The sequence below is a fragment of the Capricornis sumatraensis genome, chromosome 9 (genome assembly GCF_032405125.1).
Source record: "Capricornis sumatraensis isolate serow.1 chromosome 9, serow.2, whole genome shotgun sequence".
NCBI classification, from domain to species: domain Eukaryota; kingdom Metazoa; phylum Chordata; class Mammalia; order Artiodactyla; family Bovidae; genus Capricornis; species Capricornis sumatraensis.
In genome coordinates, this window is record NC_091077.1 from 59,600,444 (window position 1) to 59,617,188 (window position 16,745).

The 16,745-nt window shown below is 40.5% G+C and overlaps 1 protein-coding gene and 1 non-coding gene across 2 annotated transcripts in view; both read right to left on the reverse strand.

Annotated features, from left to right (window-relative positions):
• HTR4 (5-hydroxytryptamine receptor 4) overlaps nt 1-16,745 on the reverse strand; it is a 175,473-nt gene that overhangs the window by 61,815 nt on the left and 96,913 nt on the right. The window lies entirely within an intron of this gene.
• Nucleotides 14,514-14,585, reverse strand: TRNAS-GGA (transfer RNA serine (anticodon GGA)). The gene has a single exon. It is a non-coding gene; the product is annotated as a tRNA-Ser (tRNA).

Genomic DNA, 16,745 nt, shown 5'->3' on the forward strand with positions numbered 1-16,745 from the left:
CATGCTACAAGAGGGATAAACCCGAAAACATTATGCTCTGTGAAACAAACCAGACACAAAAAGACAAACATTGTATAATTTCATTTATAGGAAGAGCCTAGAACAGGCAAATTCTTAGAGAAACAGAGTAGAATAGTGTTTACCAGGGCCTGGATAGGTAGAGGAGAGGGGAATGGGGATTTATTTAGTGAGTATAGAATCTCTATTTGGGGTGATAAAAAATTCCAGAAATGGATAATGGTAATGGCTGCACACCACTGTGAGTGATCATCTTGTCACTCAATTGTACATGTAAAATGGTTCCTGTATATATTAACTGTAAGTTTTATGTCATGTACGTTTTATCACAATAAAAAAGAATACATCAGTTCAGTTCAGTTGCTCAGTCATGTCCAACACTTTACAACCCCATCGACTGCAGCATGCCAGGCCTCCCTGTCCATTACCAACTCCCAGAGTTTACTCAAACTCATATCCACTGAGTCTGTGATGCCACCCAACCATCTCATCCTCTGTCATCCCCTTCTCCTCCTGCCTTCAATCTTTCCCAGCATCAGGGTCTTTTTAAATCAGTCAGTTCGCATCAGGTGGCCAAAATATTGGAGATTCAGCTTCTCCATCAGCCTTCCAATGAATATTCAGGACTGATCCCCCTTAGGATGGACTGGTTAGATCTTCTTGCTGTTTAAGGGACTCTCAAGAGTCTTCTCCAACACCACAGTTCAAAGCATCAATACTTGGGCCCTCAGCTTTCTTTATAATCCAACTCTCACATCCATACATGACTACTGGAAAAACCATAGCTTTGACTAGATGAACCTTTGTTGGCAAAGTCATGTCTCTGCTTTTTAATATGCTGTCTAGGTTGGTCATAACTTTTCTTTCAAGGAGCAAGCATCTTTCAATTTCATGGCTACAGTCACCATCTGCAGTGATTTTGGAGCCCCAAAAAAATAAAGTCTCTCACTGTTTCCACTGTTTTCCCATCTATTTCCCATGAAGTGATGGAACCAGATGCCATGATCTTAGTTTTCTGAATGTTGAGCTTAAGCCAATTTTTTCACTCTCCTCTTTCACTTTCATCAAGAGACTTTTTAGTTCCTCTTTGCTTTCTGCCATAAGGGTGGTATCGTCTGCATATCTGAGGTTACTGATATTTCTTCTGGCAATCTTGATTCCAGTTTGTGCTTCATCCAGCCCAGTGTTTCTCATGATGCACCGTGCATATAAGTTAAATAAGCAGGGTGACAATATACAGCCTTGATGTACTCCTTTTCTTATTTGGAACCAGTCTGTTGTTCCATGTCCAGTTCTAACTGTTGCTTCCTGATCTGTATACAGATTTCTCAATAGGTAGGTCAGGTGGTCTGGTGTTCCCATCTCTTGAAGAAATTTCCAGAGTTTTTTGTGATCCACACAGTCAAAGGCTTTGGCATATTCGATAAAGCAGCAGTAGATGTTTTTCTGGAACTCCCTTGCTTTTTCACTGATCCAATAGATGTTGGCAATTTGTTATTTGGTTCCTCTGCCTTTTCTAAAACCAGCTTGAACATCTGGAAATTCATGGTTCATGTACTGCTGAAGCCTCACTTGGAGAATTTTGAGCATTACTTTACTAACATGTGAGATGAATGCAATTGCACAGTAGTCTGAGCATTCTTTGGCATTGCCTTTCTTTGGAATTGGAATGAAAACTGACCCTTTCCAGTCTTGTGGCCACTGCTGAGTTTTCCAAATTTGCTGCCATATTGAGTGCAGCACTTTCACAGCATCATCTTTTAGGATTTGAAATAGCTCAATTGGAATTCCATCACCTCCACTAGCTTTGTTCCTAGTGAATACATGGATGACCCTATATCAGGATGCTGTATGGTTTCTTGTACTTGAGGCAGGTAGGACTGACTGATTTTAGGTTCCTCTCTTGTCTATGGACAGTATTTGAACATATCCTCAGAACACAGATTGTCCATCAACCGCACCCTCACCATAAGAACCATCTCCTCTGAACTGCCTTTCCTCTTGCAGAAGAAAAGAACAGACTCAGAGTCTGAAGTGAATACATTTGGCTCCAGAGAATGTATGTTACAAATTAAGTGTGAATGTCAGGGTCAGAGATCCCCAAGTTCAGTGTTACAGTTCATTCATGGCATGCCAGTTAGGAGCCAGATACAGTGAAACTTTGTAAGTGAAGGGCAAAATGTAACCACAGAATTTTTAATTAGGCAGAATTGTCCTTTGAACTAAACATAAGTCCAGTCAAGATAATTAACATAGTTAGGAACTACGTCTACTAACTCTATGGTAGGTCCTTAGATTACCTCTGACACCCTTCAAGATTACTGTCGACCACCACCAGACAATTCTCATCTGGTCAAAGGGCTGGCCACTCCACAGATTGGTTCTTTGACAGTTATTCTTATGAGAAATTTTACTTTCTCTTCCTCTCTTCTTTTGCTTTTCCAGTGATCTCTTGACCCATGAATACAGAAATTCCACAAATTTGCTGGCTCTGTTTACCACTTTCTCTGTTCTTAACAAATGAATATCTATGAGAATAATTCTGGGTAAAATTTTACATAGGTAAACACATGAAAATGGATTGTAAATAACAAAATGTAATATAAACAAGTAATCACTATTATTAATATCAGAAGCCCATATAGGGACAATAGCTAAGGAAGTTTTAGGTTATGCCTGATATATCACCCAGAATAATCGGTCTCAAGGGCATACACAGACATCTCTCTTCCCCCAACTCCTGCACTCCCACTGGCTTTGTTAAAATAGCTATGTGTTTTCAAAATTTTCTGAGACTCAGTTTCATTCTGGATCAATTGAGGAAGGCACAGTAAATCTCTCATTTATCAGACATGTATTTAGTGCCAACCATATGCCAAAATCTATGCCAAGCACTAGGATTCAACAGTAAAGAAGGTGGATAATGTCCCCACCTTCATGTTGTTCACCACTGATGAAAGTACACAACTAACAAAGAAATACAGTTTGTGATCAGTGTTTCAAAGTTACACTCTTAAACCTTAGTGCTGATATGTATCTTTTGGGAATATTGTTAGAATGCAGATTCTGATTATTTTGGCCTAACATGGGGTCTGGGGTTCTGCGTTCCTCACAAGCCCACATACAGGCTCATGAAGAGCATCAGTGACGCTCTTGCCACTAGTTCATGAGTCACACGTGGGGCTGTAAGACTCTCAAGGGCATTGGCATGATGATGATAGAGAACTGGATTAGAGGGAACATTTAAGCAATCAGGGAACACTGGATTTAGTTGTTCGATACACACAAAGGATCCAAGAGTTAGGGTTAGGGGAACCAGGAGAAGAGCAAGTACAAAGGCCTTGAGACAGGAAAGATGTTTCTTGTGTTCACTATCAGAGAGGAATGAACAAGGGATAAAAAAAAGAAATCTGAGATGAACTTCACAAAGCAGTCAAGAGTCAGATCCAGAGGGTTTTGGATGGGCTGGTAAGAAGTTCATGCTTTATTAACCAATCAATGAGAATACAGTAAAGTGATTTAAGGAGAAAAATTACATTGGGGATCTAAATGTGAGAGGAAGTAAGTAAACCCTGGACCTTGCTAGAGTCCAGGTAAAGGAAGACAATGGCTTGGAGTAGGGAGGTGGCTCTGGAGATGCAGAAGCGGGTGGAATAAAGGTATATTTGAGAAATAGAGGGATAGGTAAGAACAATATATTCCATAAGTGGATAGAAAGAAATAGAAATGAACATTATAATTCTGATTTGCTTCTCTGAGTAAATTATGGTACCATTAAATGAGATAGGAAACCCATTAAGTGTGAGATATGTATAAAACATTCAAGAGGAGATGTCAAGCAGGCAATTGGAGTTCAGAAAGGATGACTGGGTCTGAGATGCACACTTGGGATTTCCAGCATTTCTATGCAGTTTAGACCCTTGAGAAAGGATGAAATCATTCAAAAAGAGGGCCAGAGTCTTGATGAATTCTGATACTGAGACATGCAGTAGAGAAGGAAGAACCAGCAGAGGAAACTGAGAAAGAAAGCAGAGGAGACATCACTGGAGAACACCAGGTGAGTGTGTTGCTATAAAAGTCAAGTGCAAAGAAAATATCAAGTGAGGGAAAAAAAATGTTTTTCTTGACAGTTCCCTGGGAATTATGGCAGGGCCCCTTCTGGGAAGAAAGGGAAACAAGGAGACAGGGTAATAAGAGTACTTCTTTTCCTTTTATGTATTGCACTTTGCAATAAAATTATGTTTGACCACAGAGCTTCATCACTGGACCAACGACCTCTGCAGAAAGTCTCTCCTCTGCCAACGCTGTGCATGCCAACCACACAATAAACACTCTTCTTGAAAATACACATAGCATATCCATTAAGCATTCCAAACAGTTCAAAATACTCCCTAACCAAGTGCTTCCTTTGCCCATCCTGCCCACCACTGCGAAGTCCTTTGTCAAATAATTGCAAATAAATTAGAGAAAACAGTGTTCATTTTCTTACCAATCAACAGTCAGCACAAAGAATGCAAAAGCACTCTGAATTAAATGGGAGAGCCTGACTAAAATTGGATGGTTTCTTCCCAGTGTGAATTTTATTAACCTTAAGTGTAAGGTCCATGGTGTTTCCTATAGTGATAAAAGACTGGATGTTGAACAAGAAGGCCTTACCTTTTTCACTCAGTTTGACTAAACTTCAGATAGACTTCTTATTCCAGACTCTGGCCTCCCTTTTCTTAGAGCATTTTACTTCAGAAAACTTGTAAATTCTTTCTCTGCCCTTTGGGATGTAAGTCTTTTTAAAAGCCTCTTGCCAGTTTTTCAAGCAAGGATGTCTTCTGCAAGGACGTGGTAGCCATCCCTTTGAAGTGCAATCAAGGAAGAGAAAGCCCCCACCTCCCAGTCTCTGTGAGAAAGTAGAAACCTATGGTCCTATCTTCCATGGGCATGTTGCTCTAAGTTGTAAAACTATTTTGTCTTTCCTTTGTTGTTGTTCAGTTGCTAAGTCATGTCCAACTGTGACCCCATCAACTGCAGCATGTCAGGTTTCCCTATCCTTCACTACCTCCTGGAGTTTGCTCAAACTCATGCCCACTGAGTAGGTGATGCCATCCAACCATCTCATCCTCTGTCAACCTCTTCTCCTCCTGCCCTCAATCATTTCCAGCATCAGGGGCTTTTCTGTTGAGTCAGCTCTTCACATCAGGTAGCCAAAGTATTGGAGCTTCAGCTTCAGCATCAGTCCTTCTAATGACTATTCAGGGTTGATTTCCTTTAGAATTGACTGGTTTGATCTCCTTGCAGTCTAAGGAACTCTCAAGAGTCTTCCCCAGCACCACAGTTCAAAAGCATCAATTCTTTGGCACTCAGCCTTCTTTATGGTCCAACTCTCACATCTGTACACAGCTACTGAAAAATCATAACTTTGACTAAACTGACCTTTGTCAGCATTCCTTTAAATATATGTCGTTTCTTTCTAGATTTCTTGGGAGATTGACATACAAACAATAGCCAGACCCTATATAGCAATAAAACTCTGGTAGTCTGTGACACCAGCCCAGAAAGGTTAGGACTTGTTCAGTGACTGCTAGTTTCCATATTTTTCCCCTCCTACTGTTAGAGGAAACATTGACAAAAATCACCCACCCTACCTGCTTCCAACTCAAGACTTACCACAGAAAGCCAAATACACTCCCCAGAGCAATTACATTAGATGCCCCACTTCTTGTTTGTGCACTTCCTGCTTTCCTAGGTCAACAATCTCTGATCAGAGCACAGCTAAAGTTCTGTTTCATGATAAGCTTTTCTACTCCCCATCCTGTTTGAGTCTTTGCTAAATGCAAGTGATGATGACTGACTCCCTTGTTACACAAGTGCTGAAGAAACAGCTTCTATTCTCATCCATGTGATCTTTCTTTCCACATTCTAGATATACACCTACCTGGAATCCTATATTTTCAAACCAGGTAGAATCTTTTCTGGGGAGAAAAAATTTCTTAATTTTTGGCTTATGTTACTTTGGGTTTTTAATGGTAACTTTTCAGGTGGCCCAGCTAACTTCTTTTTTTAACAGTATGCTTTTATTCTTAAAAATGCTTTAAAAAAACAGAAGGACTAAAATAATTCATATGAAATATTTTCATAATGAGAGCATCAGACCAGTGGTGCTCCAGGATCACAAGAGAGCATCAAAATTACCAGGAAAGCTTGGTTCAAACACGTGGCTGGATTCACCAACAGAGTTTATCAGTACATCTGGAATGAGGCCCCATACCTGCATTTCTAACCAGTCTCTAGGTGATGCTGCTGTGGCTGGTCTGGGGACCACAATTTGAAGACCAGCTGACCAAAAGCATTGTGAAAGATGCCCTGATCCTCACATCTCCACTGCAAATTACTTTCTTTGTTCCTAGATTTAGAACTTCCTGCTTGGAAGTGGGGAGACTGTGACATTGATTAAACTCCTATTACATGGCAAGCAGTTGTCCAAAAAAAGGACAGTTTTAACATCGGCTCATTTCATCTTCACAATAACTATGTCATCTATAGCATGATGGTTTTTTCAGAACAGACTGGTGCTCAGCATGGTAAGAAGACTTAAGATCCTACTTAAGATCAGTAATAGACCTGGGATTTTAAACCTACACATTCTGATTCCAAGATCAATGCTTTACCCACTAAATGTTAAATGTGCTCATTTGAAATTGAATAAATTTCCTTTTAAGAGAAAAAAGACAAGCTAAAGTTTTACTGTGAATCTAGAAACCTAGAATCAAACATGTTGATGATGACAGTTTAATATGCCTTTTAAAAATATGCTGGCTATGGAAAATGCCAGGGGAAAAAAAATCACACAGATGGAAATTATGCTTAATGGATTTTCTATGCAATTCTAAAAGAACTCCTTTTGATTGTTTTTGAAGACCTTATACAGGAAGGTGGGAGGGTGAGGGTGGGGGTTAGTACATAAGGGAAGTAGGCTAGGTATCTTTCAAATGCCAACACATGGAGGAAAATTCTTACGGCAAGCTCTTAATAGACTTTTCCAGAGCCTCAAAGATCACACACATTGGGAATGAGAAAAACTTCAAAGCCCAAAGAGGATCTGTCTGTATGGCGTATAATAGACTTCAAAGCTGCAAGGAATACAAAAGATATCAGGATCAAAGACACGGTGCTCCAAGGCCATGTCTGGATGTGAGGCCAAGCCAGAACTGATGTGACAAGATTCTCACTGCTGCATAGTGTGTTAACTACCAGGGCGTCCATTCTTCCAGGAAATAAAATGCTAGATGACAGTTGCCAGTAAGTTATACCTTAGAGGTGAGTCTCACTTTAAGAAAACTTATCCTTCCAAAATTGGAACTCAGCAAACAGTTCCAAAGATAGATCTTTTTTTCTTTCCCATATGTTATTTCTTCTCTGGTTTGTTTTACAAACATCTCTTTGCCAACATTTGCTCAGGGTATAGACATATTCATCAGGTACAGAAAGGGCCTCCTTTGGAGTAAAACACATGGCATGTTTTCAGTGTTTAGCTGATCATTTACTTCCTGGAAATTATTCTTATGGTTATGAGAAATCCAGCCCAGGGAAAATATGGACCACAGGGAGTCTCTCTACTATGGTCAATCATTTACCAGAAAGATAAGGCCTCGAGGAAAAGTGGAATTTCCCCTCCTCTGATAACATCTTGCTCCCCATTGCTCTGTCACTGGGCCTCACTGCTAATGAATCCAGCTCTACACATTTTGCCATGGTTCTGGCTTGTATGGTAAATATTATGATTTCCTGTCTCACCTCTGCTTCTGAAAATATAAAAATCTCATGTTCAGATGAAAGAAGAAATTGCTTAGCGTTACTCTACTGCAGAAGTAGCCAAACAATGGCTAATGGACCAAATTCAGTGCACTGTCAGTTTTTGTAAATAAAAGTTCATTAAAACACAGGCACACTCAACTGCTTATGTATTTTCTATGACTGCTTTCCACTATAAAGGCAGGGTTGAGTAATTATAGCAGCAACAGTATGGTCTACAAAAGGTGAAACTATGTTTTGACCCTTTATGAAACAAGTTTGATGACCCTGCTCTTTTGGAACCAGAGATATATTAGGTCTAGGAGAGACACTAAGACTTTCTATTTAATTGGGGGTGATTCATTCCTCTGGATTTTCTAAGTGAGAAACAATATCATTCCAGTTGACCAAGCCAGAAGCTAGGCATCTTTCCCCATTTCTTCTCCTTTACCTAAGTTGTCATCTACTTTGAGTATCTCCCTTTTTTTTTTCTTTTGGCTCTGTGTCATGTGAGATCCGAGGTGCCCCCCAAAAGGACTGAACCTACTCCCTCTGCAGTGCAGATGCATAGTCTTAACCACTGGACCACCAGCATGGTCCACTGAATATCTAAGTCTCTTCACTTCTCTCCTTCCACCGTCAATACTCTAAGCTCCACCTATTTTGCACCAGGGCAGTTTCATGGAAGACAATTTTTCCATGGACCAGATGGTGGAGGTGGATGGTTTCGGGACGACTCCAGCACATTATATTAGTTGTGCACTTTATTTCTAGCATCAGCTTCACCTCAGAAGCATGATGATGCTTTAGGTCCCTGAGGTTGGGGACCCCTGCTCTAGTGGAAGTCCTTCTGTCATCTTCATTTGCCTAGACTACTACAAGCAGTACTTTCTGCTCTGTCCTCAGCTACCAGTCTATTCAATGAGTGAAGTCGCTCAGTCATGTCTGACTCTTTGCAACCCCATGGACTGTAGCCGACCAGGCTCCTCCATCCATGGGATTTTCCAGGCAATAGTAATGGAGTGGGTTGCCATTTCCTTCTCCAGGGTATCTTCCTGACACAGGGATCGAACCCAAATCTCCTGCATTGTAGACAGACGCTTTACCGTCTGAGCCACAAATGAACTCTTGATTTCCCTCACCTCAAACCTGCTTCCTGTCTCAATAAGCAGCAGGTATACTGTTACTCAGGCCAAACCATGGAGTAATTCCTAACAAGTTTCTCTCTCAGACCTCACAGTTCAGTTCAGTCGCTCAGTCGTGTCTGACTCTTTGAGACCCCCATGAATCACAGCACGCCAGGCCTCCCTATCCATTGCCAATTCCCGGAGTTCACTCAACCTCACGTCCATCGAGTCAGTGATGCCATCCAGCCATCTCATCCTCTGTCGTCCCCTTCTCCTTCTGCCCCCAATCCCTCCCAGCATCAGAGTCTTTTCCAATGAGTCAACTGCTCGCATGAGGTAGCCAAAGTACTGGAGTTTCAGCTTTAGCATCATTCCTTCCAAAGAAATCCCAGGGCTGATCTCCTTCAGAATGGACTGGTTGGATCTCCTTGCAGTCCAAGGGACTCTCAAGAGTCTTCTCCAACACCACAGTTCAAAAGCATCAATTCTTCGGTGCTCAGTTTTCTTCACAGTCCAACTCTCACATCCACTGACCACTGGAAAAACCATAGCCTTGACTAGACGGACCTTAGTCAGCAAAGTAATGTCTCTGCTTTTGAATATGCTATCTAGGTTGGTCATAACTTTCCTTCCAAGGAGTAAACAATTTTAATTTCATGGCTGTAGTCACCATCTGCAGTGATTTTGGAACCCCAAAAAATAAAGTCTGACACTGTTTCTACTGTTTCCCCATTTCTTTCCCATGAAGTGATGGGACCAGATGCCATGATCTTCGTTTTCTGAATGTTGAGCTTTAAGCCAACTTTTTCACTCTCCTCTTTCACTTTCATGAAGAGGCTTTTTAGTTCCTCTTCACTTTCTGCCATAAGGGTGGTGTCATCTGCATATCTGAGGTTATTGATATTTCTTCTGGCAATCTTGATACCAGCTTGTGCTTCCTCCAGCCCAGCATTTCTCATGATGTACTCTGCATAGAAGTTAAATAAGCAGGGTGACAATATACAGCCTTGATGGACTCCTTTTCCTATTTGGAACCATTCTGTTGTTCCATATCCAGTTCTAACTGTTGCTTCCTGACCTGCATATAGGTTTCTCAAGAGGCAGGTCAGGTGGTCTGGTATTCATATCTCTCTCAGAATTTTCCACAGTTTATTGTGATCCACACAGTCAAAGGCTTTGGCATAGTCAATAAGGCAGAAATAGATGTTTTTCTGGAACTCTCTTGCTTTTTCCATGATCCAGCAGATGTTGGCAATTTGATCTCTGGTTCCTCTGCCTTTTCTAAAACCAGCTTGAACATCTGAAAGTTCACGGTTCACGTATTGCTGAAGCCTGGCTTGGAGAATTTTGAGCATTACTTTACTAGCATGTGAGATGAGTGCAATTGTGTGGTAGTTTGAGCATTCTTTGGCATTGCCTTCTTTGGGATTGGAATGAAAACTGACCTTTTCCAGTCCTGTGGCCACTGCTGAGTTTTCCAAATTTGCTGGCATATTGAGTGCAGCACTTTCATAGCATCATCTTTCAGGATTTGAAATAGCTCAACTGGAATTCCATCACCTCCACTAGCTTTGTTTGTAGTGATGCTTTCTTAGACCCACTTGACTTCACAAACCAGGATGTCTGGCTCTAGGTGAATGATCATACCATCGTGATTATCTGGATCATGAAGATCTTTTTTGTACAGTTCCTCTCAGACCTCACATATGTCAACAAATCCTATTAGCTCTAATTTAAAAATGTTTTCTGACTCTGGCTCTTTTTTGGGGGGGGGGTACCATGTAGCATTTTTTTTTAAATTTTTTATTTTTACTTTATTTTACTTTACAATACTGTATTGGTTTTGCCATACATTGACATGAATCCACCACTGGTGTACATGCGTTCCCAAACTTGAACCCCCCTCCCACCTCCCTCCCCATAACATAATCTCTGGGTCATCACTGTGCACCAGCCCCAAGCATGCTGTATCCTGCATCGGACATAGACTGGAGATTCGATTCTTACATGATAGTATACCTGTTACAATGCCATTCTCCCAAATCATCCCACCCTCTCCCTCTCCGTCTGAGTCCAAAAGTCTGTTATACACATCTGTGTCTCCTCTGCTGTCCTGCGTACAGGGTCGTCATTGCCATCTTTCTGAATTCCATATATATGTGTTAGTATACTGTATTGGTGTTTTTCTTTCTGGCTTACTTCACTCTGTATAATCGGCTCCAGTTTCATCCATCTCATCAGAACTGATTCAAATGAATTCTTTTTAACGGCTGAGTAATACTCCATTGTGTATATGTACCACCGCTTTCTTATCCATTCATCTGCTGATGGACATCTAGGTTGCTTCCATGTCCTGGCTATTATAAACAGTGCTGCGATGAACATTGGGGTACATGTGTCTCTTTCAATTCCGGTTTCCTTGGTGTGTATGCCCAGCAGTGGGATTGCTGGGTCATAAGGTAATTCTATTTGGAATTTTTTAAGGAATCTCCACACTGTTCTCCATAGTGGCTGTACTAGTTTGCATTCCCACCAACAGTGTAGGAGGGTTCCCTTTTCTCCACACCCTCTCCAGCATTTATTGCTTGCAGATTTTTGGATCGCAGCCATTCTGACTGGTGTGAAGTGGTACCTCATTGTGGTTTTGATTTGCATTTCTCTGATAATGAGTGATGTTGAGCATCTTTTCATGTGTTTGTTAGCCATCCGTATGTCTTCTTTGGAGAAATGTCTATTTAGTTCTTTGGCCCATTTTTTGATTGGGTCGTTTATTTTTCTGGAATTGAGCTGCATAAGTTGCTTGTATATTTTTGAGATTAGTTTTGTCAGTTGCTTCATTTGCTATTATTTTCTCCCATTCAGAAGGCTGTCTTTTAACCTTGCTTTTATCTTCCTTTCTTGTGCAGAAGCTTTTAATTTTAATAGATCCCATTTGTTTATTTTTGCTTTTATTTCCAGAATTCTGGGAGGTGGATCATAGAGGATCCTGCTGTGATTTATGTCGGAGAGTGTTTTGCCTGTATTCTCCTCTAGGAGTTTTATAGTTTCTGGTCTTACATTTATATCTTTAATCCATTTTGAGGTTATTTTTGTGTATGGTGTTAGAAAGTGATCTAGTTTCATTCTTTTACAAGTGGTTGACCAGTTTTCCCAAAACCACTTGTTAAAGAGATTGTCTTTACTCCATTGTATATTCTTGCCTCCTTTGTCAAAGACAAGGTGTCCATATGTGTGTGGATTTATCTCTGGGCTTTCTATTTTGTTCCATTGATCTATATGTCTGTCTTTGTGCCGGTACCATACTGTCTTGATGACTGTGGCTTTGTAGTAGAGCCTGAAGGCAGGCAAGTTGATTCCTCCAGTTCCATTCTTCTTTCTCAAGATTGCTTTGGCAATTCGAGGTTTTTTGTATTTCCATACAAATCTTGAAATTATTTGTTCTAGTTCTGTGAAAAATACCGTTGGTAGCTTGATAGGGATTGCATTGAATTTGTAAATTGCTTTGGGTAGTATACTCATTTTCACTATATTGATTCTTCCAATCCATGAACATGGTATATTTCTCCATCTATTAGTGTCCTCTTTGATTTCTTTCATCAGTGTTTTATAGTTTTCTATATATAGGTCTTTAGTTTTTTTAGGTAGATATATTCCTAAATATTTTATTCTTTTCGTTGCAATGGTGAATGGAATTGTTTCCTTAATTTCTTTTTCTACTTTCTCATTATTAGTGTATAGGAATGCAAGGGATTTCTGTGTGTTGATTTTATATCCTGCAACTTTACTATATTCATTGATTAGCTCTAGTAATTTTCTGGTGGAGTCTTTAGGGTTTTCTATGTAGAGGATCATGTCATCTGCGAACAGCGAAAGTTTTACTCCTTCTTTTCCAATTTGGATTCCTTTTATTTCTTTTTCTGCTCTGATTGCTGTGGCCAAAACTTCCAGAACTATGTTGAATAGTAGCGGTGAAAGTGGGCACCCTTGTCTTGTTCCTGACTGACTCTGGCTCTTTTCCAGCTCTTCTGCCACCCTCATTTAAACTACATCATGCCTTACCTGGGTGATGGCAAATGCTCCCAACTGGGTTCCTGCTTCCACCATTTTCTGTATATAATCTCTTCAAGCAGTAGACAGATCGAGCTTTGCAATATGTTTAGGGTGGAACATATCACTGTCCTACTCACCACCCTTGAGATGCCTTGTTATCACACTCAGAATAATACCTAGAGCCTTTACCTTTGCCCAAATGGCTCTATAAGGTTGGATCTTGGCCGCTTCTATGATCTCAGCTCTTGCCACTCTCTCCTTTTCCCAGGCTGCTCCTGCCATGAAGGCTTTCTCATCATTCCCTAAAGGAACCAACCAGGCTCCCCTTTTAGCTTCTCTCATTTGATGCTGCCTCCATCTAGATCTCTTTATCCCAAGGGATCACTTCATTCAGGTCCATCCTCAGACTCACTTCTAAAGAGAGGGTTTTCCTGACTCCCGTATTCAGAACAGGACCTCTCACTCTCTATTCCTGTGTCTTGTAGTTTTGATTTTCACAGCTGTTACTTAGTATGCCCTCCCACACACTAGAATGGCTTGATTGAAATCTCATTGGAAGCAGGAACTTAGTCTGTTATGTCTACAGATGTAGATGTATTTCTAATATCTTAAACAGTGCCTTGGACATACAAAGTACTCACTAGAAAAGTATTTGTGGAATAAATGAATGAATGGAGTCACCTGTCATTGGTCATCTCTGCCTTGTCTCTTCCTCTTCCCACCCATTGTCAGCACTGAAGCCAAAATGTTTTCTTTCTGTATTTTTGGGCTAAAAAGGAATTAGCCCATCACCCCTGGCCTGTCCAAAATTCTTAAAGTAGTCTCATTGTAATTTTGGTAAAGTATCAAATTTGACTTCATTTAACCCAGTCCCTACTTAGTTCTCCAGCTTTATTTCTGACATGAGTGTATGCATGCTCAGTTGCTCAGTCATGTCTAACTCTTTGAAACCCTATGAACTTATAGCCTGCCAGGTTCTTCTGTCCATGGGATTTTCCTGGCAAGAATACTGGTGTAGATTGCCATTACCTGCTCCAGAGGATCTTCCCGTCCCAGGGATCAAACCTATGTCTCCTGTATCTCCTGCATTGCAGGATTATTTCTGACACTGCTCCATAACTCTACCAGAGGAAAGTACTCAAATGCCCACACAGGGAGCTGGGACACACTTGTTAAGCCCCACCTCTCTTTCCCCTCCTTTACCTGGCAGGCTCTTTCACGTCCAATGATATTCAATTAAATGTATTCTCTGGGAATATATTTAAAGGTAAGCTGAAGTCCATGGGGTCGCTAAGAGTCGGACATGACTGAGCGACTTCCCTTTCACTTTTCACTTTCATGCATTGGAGAAGGAAATGGCAACCCACTCCAGTGTTCTTGCCTGGAGAATCCCAGGGACGGGGGCGCCTGGTGGGTTCACACAGAGTGATTGCTAGAGTTTAAGCCTTTACCTGTAGCCTACCAGGCTCCTCCCTCCATGGGATTCTCCAGGCAAGAGTACTGGAGTGGGTTGCCATTTTCCTTCTCCAGGGGATCTTCCCAACCCAGGGATCGAACCTGGGTCTCCTGCATTCCAGGCAGACACTTTAACCTCTGAGCCACCAGGGACTAATGCTAAGCAATTTCTTCTTTCATCTGAAAGAGGTTTTTTGGCTTTTTTTGTTTTTTGTTTTCCTTTTTTTAAACTAAACAGGTCTATTTAATCCTACATCTAAACCACTCCCTGGTCAGGAGTATTAGGGTCATCAATCATCTCTTGGAATTACAACTTACAATGGCTAACATTACAGATTACCAAATAGTTTGCTAGTTTCTCCAGCGAATAATAGAAGCCTTTCCCACAATTTGCTCTGAAGGCTAACAATAATTCCAAACCTATTTCCTAGAACAACACTTCTAAATATATCTTCTAGTCATCTCCTAGGCACTGAAGCTATTGTAAGCAGTAATTAAGAAAATACACGTAAAACACTTAAGATATTGCCTGGCATATACTACATGCCCAATACATGTTAGCTATTAGTATTCCTCTTTTCTGTTCATTTTGAAAATGCACAAATGGCATTTACATTTTTCCTGGTCCTCGAGCTCATAGGACTGCAAGAAAGTCTGGTCGATGACTGATCACTATGACAGCATGTTGTAATTTGGCTGGAGGCTGTTGAAATAACAAGTAAAAATAGAGTCCAGAGATGAGAGATAGTAAGAATGCACTGGAGTTCTTCCAGACAGAGCTAGTAGAAAAGCAAATGTGATTGAACAGAGAAGGAAAAAAAATGTGCTGAAAGTTCAGATATGGAGATAGAGTTTGGAAGTTTCCTTGGTCGCTCAGTGGTAAAGAATCTGCCTGCCAACGTAGGAGACAGGTTCAATCCCTGGGTTAGGAAGATCCCCTGGAGAAGGAAATAGAAACCCACTCCAGTATTCTTGCCTAGAGAATCCCATGGACAGAGGAGCCTGTTGGGTTATATTCCATGGAGTTGCAAAAGAGTTGGACTTGACTTAGTGACTAAAGAACAATAACATACAAATGTAAGGACTAAGAATTTGGGAGCATACAGAGCTGCCATAAGCATAAAATAAGTGGGGGATGTCTAACATCTTGATAGGCATGAGGATTTTGAAGAGAAAGGCTCTGTGTTCAAGTTCACTATCACACAAGCACACTCATTCACACCTCCATGAACACAACCCAAAAGAGCAGGCTGGGCAGTAATGGGAAAAAAGGAAGGTGGGTAGAGAGTAACTGTGGTGTCAACCAAGGATAGACACATCAGAGTTAGCCTCTCCACCTGGATACTACTAGACATTCTAGAGCTTATTAAGTAAGATCATTTAAAAATGACTGCTGGGATTTCTCACTTGTCAAACCTAAGAACTGTACTGTTTACAATTCATAAATGCATGTCCAGATTATGCTTATGACAAATGTAAAAAGAATCTTAAAGACATTCATGCTCCAATTATTTCACTTCTAAGAATTTAACCTTAAGAAAGTATTAGAACTGCTATTAAAGATTTATGTGAGTCATAACCATATTGCTTATAATTAGGAAAATTGGAGACAACATATCTAAATTTGAGCATCAGTTACATCAACAGTTTTATATTTATTTAATATTTACAAAGCCATTAAAATCCAGGATTGAAAATAATATTTAACAACAGGGGAAAGTTTTCATTAATATTATCAGTGCTAAAAGCAAGTACTTTTTTTTAATATATATAAAAATGTGTCTTTACATAAAGGTCCAGAAAAATAACACTGAGAGATTGATTTGTCACCTTTTTCTTAATACCACAAAAAAAGACTAGAAAGAATGAGTAGTTATCTTTCTCCTCTGTCCCAAGAAGAAAACTAAAATTTGTATTTTGAATTATTAGCAACATTGGTTATGGGTTTTTTAAGTTGCAGAGTTGAAGGCAGCAGTTTCTAGTATGAGAGCATAGCCACCTGACCTAAAGGCAGACATATCCAACAATGGAGGAAGGAAGGTTTGAAGAGCTATAACAAGGAGAAAGCAGGGATTTGTAGATTCCAAGAAGAGCTAGAAGGAAGACCATACTCCTTCTCAGCATCCATGGAGACCAACGCCTGTAATCAATGTCAACTTGCTATGGAAGCAGCAAACCCACCTTTCTTCCGAGGACCAGGTAAAAGGCGACAACTAGCCTGGTGTGGTAATCAGAGTAGACTAGAAAGTAAAAGGCCCAGCTTGTCCCATCAAGTGGAAGAAGCCCTCCAAACGTCTGAGATTAAATTTCTCC